Below are 6,176 nucleotides of genomic sequence, written 5' to 3' on the forward strand. Positions count from 1 at the left end.
AGATAGATAGAGAGATAGATAGATCCTTTTGTTGGATTTTGTTAGACCGTTACAACCCGAGTCCTCGGCAAAGTACTGCATAGCAATCTCATTAAAATAAGCTGCTTCTATTTTCAGCACGTAATCGAGCGAGAGAGCTTGATTCATTTTACTTTGCTCAGATCTGTGCTGGGCTCTGATCATACCACCACATCATACCTTCACTTAGTAGAATACGAATATATGGCAATGTGGAGGTGAAAGCCAGAACTTGACATAGGTTAGATGTGCGTATCTGTGTTCTGAAACTACTCATTAAAACCATAATGACCATTCACCAGGAGGGGAGAATTTCATTAGAAGTACTCCTGTTACTCACCCATTAAAGTGGGAGTAAAATGACTTGTGTCAAAGCTAGTCAAGCAAAAGAGACTCTGTTCAACAGTTCTGGTAAATGTCACACAGCTAATTGTGGTCACTATAAAAGGGCATGTGTGGAGTCTTGACTAAATGCAATTTAATATAAATACTCGAACAACAAATTCCTGTGCAGTTCAGTAATGCTGTTGTGATTGTTGGCCATTTTGTCTTAAAACATTAGCAAAGGCTGCCTTAAGAAGGAAAGGAGTTTTCAAAGCAAATTCAAGTATCTTCATGTGCCATAACACCACAGCTGTAGGCTGCTGGGTGAGTTCTTTTCTATAAACAGTATGAAAACAATCCCAATGTAACTTAAATAAAAGGTAGACTTACTGGTTTTACAATGCACAAAAAAAAAAGTGAAAAAGGACCCAAAAGAGCTCCTAAATTTTATTTACTTTCCACCCCAGTCTTTCAGAGTATTATGTACTGCTTGCTTGTTGAGTTAGTCTTGTTAACACAATGTTCCAGTCCCCCAAGGCAGACCCACCCTTCATTTGTATCCTGTGGTAGTAGCACACATGACCCCACCCCACTCCCATGTGCTGCAGGGCCTGTTGGGGGTGGTTTAACAACTGTTATTTTTAAGAAGAAACCAGAAGATCAAGATAAACTGACTGCTGATCCAGGTGTTTGCTAGATATTCTCAGGCCTGGTATCTACCAATTGAGTGAGCCATTGGTTGCTATGGCACTCTGTTGATTTAATACCACGGGGATGTGTACAGCGTGTGTAAATTTGTGTGTTTGAACGCGTGTTGGGAGCCACCATCTTGTGCATGCTGCTGTCTGCTTTAGGTCTTTGGAGGCTGACAGTAACTCGAGCACAGTGAGTTGTGTCAGCGTTTTCTTTCCTTGAGAGCAACACACTCTGTATTCCCTAATGAAACTGAGCCTCGCTGCTAAGGTTCCACTCATTTTATACAGCTAAACAGGTACACATGATTATTCAGTGCATAGTATATTACATTTCCGTTGTACCAACTTGAGGTAAATATAGGACATTCATCTTCCTGGTGCCCAACATGAGACAGACGTGAGGTGCACTCATTCATCCTAGATGGTTCCTAAATGATTCATCCATGGAACTTAGGCAGCCAGTCATTAATTCATCAGTTCACACTGGAGCCCGGATAGATGTTCACAAAGCACCCGAGGCTGACTATCTCAGGTTTCTCTGTTCAGAGGCGCAGTCTCTCTCTCTCCGCTGTTTAGCCTCCTCTCAGATGTGATAACTGCTGCCTCCATATTGATAGGGCTTCGTTGCCATACCAACAATGCAAGCTGGGAGATTTCTGGTCCAGCCACCAGCCCATTGTTTGGCCAGGAGGTCGTCCATCTCAGACTCAATGTATTGTTGCAAGCTAAGTGTGACACAGCACAATTTATCCCACGCACTGTAGTCCCAGGGAATCTAGCACACTTCACCCTGTGGCCTTGCTTATCAGCTTCCTGACTATAGTGTGACACTGACTGTGCACAGGCGACGATGTCAGAATACTGTTTAGTGTTGGCATGTAGCTCGCACTGCCTTTTCCATCTGCGTGCAGGGGAGACCAAGGGAAAAAAAGTATATTCATGTAGACATATTTCACTCGCTCTCTACACTGCAGAGGATCATTTATTGTAGTAATTCTAACTTGTGCAACATGCCAACATATTTAGAAATTAATTTTAATGTAAAGATAAGTGCAGATGGAGCAAGATGCAGTGTCATATCTATCTAAGCAGTTTGAGACATATTTTGTTTATAATTTATGGAATATAATAGCAAACCAAGTTAAAGGGCAGCAATTTTGTATTCCATAGAGAAGAAAACACAAGAAACAGATGGTCAAATAATATATTGTGATTTTTAAATCTTAATCTGGTCACTCCAAAAAGTGTCTTTTAATGAGACCATCCCGGCCTATTGTAGACCTATGAAGGTCTAATGAAAAAAAAACCTTTTCCAGTTTGTAACACAGGCTTTCTGTTAAAAAGATCAAGACCAAACTAACATAACATGTGAAATCATCAGAGTAATTTTTTACTTTGGAAAGCTGCACCAGAGCCGCAGAAGATATTACACACATGTTTGCACAGGCTGTGTATCGTAATGATGATGAAACTCAACTTTATCTCTGGAGTCACACATCAAAACATAATATAAATGCATCTGTTGTTCCTCATTAGGTTGTCTGGGGGACATACTGTTCTTGTGTGCTTCCTGTAATACAAGAGAAAGGATCATAACAGGAAGTTAAGATACTTTACATTCATATTTCATTTCAAATTAAAGTCTGAGACATCAAATACTCTACCCAACTTTTCACTTAAGCTTGAAAAGCACGTGTAGCTTAAGTCAAATAACTCAACTCAACCCTATTAAAATTCTAATACTTGCACCTGCTCCCACCACCTGCCTTTACAGCAATAAAAAGAGAGATGTCACCATCCAGTGGTCATTTAGTATTACTGCACACTTTGAAAGATGACTTGTTAAAAGCTGTGGCAGAATGTGCAAGGCCACTTTACATTGAACTGCAGAGGTGCTGATATTACAGGAGCTGTATGATCTGTCAGGACATGACATGTAGCCATCCTTCTTACCTGTCACACTGTAGTAACTGAAAACAAATAAAATGAGGGCCACGATTTGTGTGTCCAATTCCCATATATGGCCGGTGCCAATGCACCTCAGTGTACTTAACTTGACTCAAGAAGGACTTAAAGCTCCAAAACAGCAGTTGGACGTCTAACTTTCAAATCAGAGCACTGTCTAAATGTTTAGTGAGGCAATGTACACTGTTGGGACAAGTCATAAAAACTGACACCCTGAACACACCCCATGCATTGCGTACAATCCAGAGCCGCTGACGTAAATGTTTAGGTCTTTCAATAGGGAGGATATTTCCAGTCCTTGAAACTTTAAACACAGCCCGTATTTCACTGTCAGAAAGGAGGCGGCAAGTCAAACAAGAGTAGGGTGTCTCTTAACTTGTGTGTATACCTGAGACGACGAGGCCTTCTCTGCTAACCTGCTCAGAGCTCGTTGAATGCCTTACCACTTAAAGTTTTGTCCTCTTGTATTACAGTAATTCTGCATTTTCTTTCTGCACCACGCGAGTCCTTGTCGTGCTGTTTATGTCATAATTTTGTACTACTTCAATATAAATACAATTATATTGACAGACACAACATGTACAAAATACAGACAAACATATTTTAATGATAACAAGATACATCTGACTTCATGAGTCCAAAGATATTTATAGGATCATATGCCCAATGTCTTACAGGTGAGTTACAAATGTCTAGACCATGTTCTGTATTTTCAACAGTGAACGCAGAGACCTTGTGCTTAACAGAGGAAAACACGTAATGTGGTGATGGAGCACTAACAATACAGGAAACGTGGTTAGTTTTATTTTCCTCCGAACACATAAATAACAGCCATTCAAGCCACTACATTATTACAAAAAGCCATATCAAACCAAATGACAGAGAGCTGAAACAGATTGTCACTTTACACACATACAGTACATTCTCAATAGGATTAGCTTATGTCTCGTGCCGGGATGTCACAGGAATCCCAACTTCCACAACAGAATAAAAAAAGAAAAGCCTCAAACCCTCACTGATAATTCAAACCCTTCGAGCTTATAATAGTCTCTAAATGATTGGGAGAATAAGCATTATCTTAATGTAAGTACATCAGGGGCAGGGAGTGAAAAAAAAAACCTTAACTGAGCCACAAAATCTGAGCATGTCGTCTTTTTGCACCAATCGCTCCCCAGCATGTGGTGTAGTGTGCTCACAAACTGCACTTCCACAGCTAAAGCATGTGACTGGCCTGAAATGGTCAAAAGCCTGTGTCTGTGACCTAAAGGAGGAAGAGAAGAAGAGTACTAGGAGAAGTAAAGACAGAGTGAATTATCCCATTAAAAAAAAAAAAAAGTTGAGCATGTCTCTTTCCTTCTTGCTTCCACTCCTCTCTGCCTCTCTGTGTTGCTGGCTCTTGGCTGCGGCCCAGAGGAATTCTCTGGTGGCCTCGGTAAATATAACATTTAGAATAACAGCGCCAGAGCCCCCGTGTGTGGACTTAACCCAGTTCCTGGGTCCTCGCTGCGTTGCCTGCGGCTCTAACGGGTAGAATAACAGGCCTTCATGTCTCTCCTGACCTAGGTAAGGGACCAGAGAGGAATAAGGGCTAATTTAGAAGGGCCAGAGATCTGGAGGGTTTCTGTCAAGCCTCTTTCCTGCCCACTGGGACACCACAAAAGAGTAACATTGCTCTTCTAAAGAAGAGGCTCAGTCTGGTCCTAAGGAGCATGTGGAGGATACAGGACTTAATGCTGTAGTTGATAAGAAAAACCAATGACATATCCTAGATAGTAAGGGCAACTGCTCCGGTAGCCTGGTCTTCTTTCTTAACCTGCATCAGTCCAACACAAACTGACAATCATCCAAAGTGCAAAATCTAAGACTTTTGTGGCTCAACATCATCAAAAAATATCTTAACATTAAATCACCCCATGACACAGTATCATCCATTCATTTAAATCACAGAGAAGCGGTCACTGTGGACAATAACAAGTTTAGGCACCTTGATGTGTGTGATTTTACATTTGAAAAGGACTTAGCATCAAAACTTGATTGCATCCTCTCTTCGCTGCAGTTCACTGATAGCTGGATGGAAAAGCAACTCAAAGAGAATGTGTAACATCAGACAGTTTTAGTTATTATTTGTGAACAAGAACAATAATGTCTCCTGAAGCTATAAACATATAAGACAATCTGTAATGTCACTGAGACACAGTTTCTGAGGCTCTATTAACGAGAGTGAATGAGAGTGATTCTGCATCCAAATGAGACACATGTCAGAGTTGCACTAATAAGAGTCCATAAAACTGTGTCTGCAGTCTCCCATTCATTGCTGCCCAGACAGCGGTGGTTGATGACATCAGAGATCAGTATCGGCTCTCTTACTTCTAGCTTTGTGAGAGACCTATTAATACATACAAGTGTGAAATAACTGTCCATATTCATAGTATTACATTTGCATCCTCTTTAAAATGGATTTTCACTTTAAGAATGCACAAGTTTGTTGGCTTCGTGGCCATCATGCACTACAATTCATATGTGCCAGAACTGGACTTGAAACCTGTACAATTTGTATTTAATCATCAAGTATCTATAATTATAATACACATTCCCACTGAAACAACAAATGGTGTATGTTACATATCTACAGACCAATGTGTGATGGTTGCAATACTGTGAATAGAACAACAGACAGCTCACCATATACTATTGTCATCTATAGTATATCAGTATTGCATATTGTAACTATATTTATACATGTTTATATAAATATAGATAAGTATATTTCTATGTACATTTTGATATTTCAACATTGCATAAAGAATAAAATAAATAATACAAATATAATCAAATCTTACAGTAAGTATGATTTGAGAAATGCTATATTAGAGCCAAAATAGTTCTAACAGTTGAAATAATCATGGTAATAACAATTATTATTCAATTTAAAAAAAATTGTGGCCTACAGTCTGGCATAACGGTACAAGCTACACCACAATTACCCTGCAAGTTTACCATGTGGGACTGCTGGAATGACTGGAGAGGGCGGAATAAGGACAGGAAAGGTCGGGGCTTGTTTCCTTCTGCTCAGTCTGTTTGGGAATTTGTGTGTGTGTGTGTGTGTGGAGAGGAGTTTGTGTGTGTGTGTGTGTGTGTGTGTGTGTGGAGAAGAGTGTGTGCGTGTGTGTGTGT

At 40.2% G+C, this 6,176-nt stretch overlaps 1 protein-coding gene across 1 annotated transcript in view; it reads right to left on the reverse strand.

The window, feature by feature from the left end:
- Nucleotides 1-3,589: 3,589 nt before the first annotated feature.
- Nucleotides 3,590-6,176, reverse strand: part of stc2a (stanniocalcin 2a) — a 6,936-nt gene continuing 4,349 nt past the window's right edge. The window contains exon 5 of the mRNA XM_035669401.1: nucleotides 3,590-6,149. The gene's annotated coding sequence lies outside the window, so the exon portion shown is untranslated. The remainder of the gene's footprint in view (nucleotides 6,150-6,176) is intronic.

Source organism: Morone saxatilis, unplaced genomic scaffold (genome assembly GCF_004916995.1).
Source record: "Morone saxatilis isolate NCDOM2014 unplaced genomic scaffold, NCSU_SB_2.0 Contig22, whole genome shotgun sequence".
In the NCBI taxonomy this organism is placed as follows: domain Eukaryota; kingdom Metazoa; phylum Chordata; class Actinopteri; family Moronidae; genus Morone; species Morone saxatilis.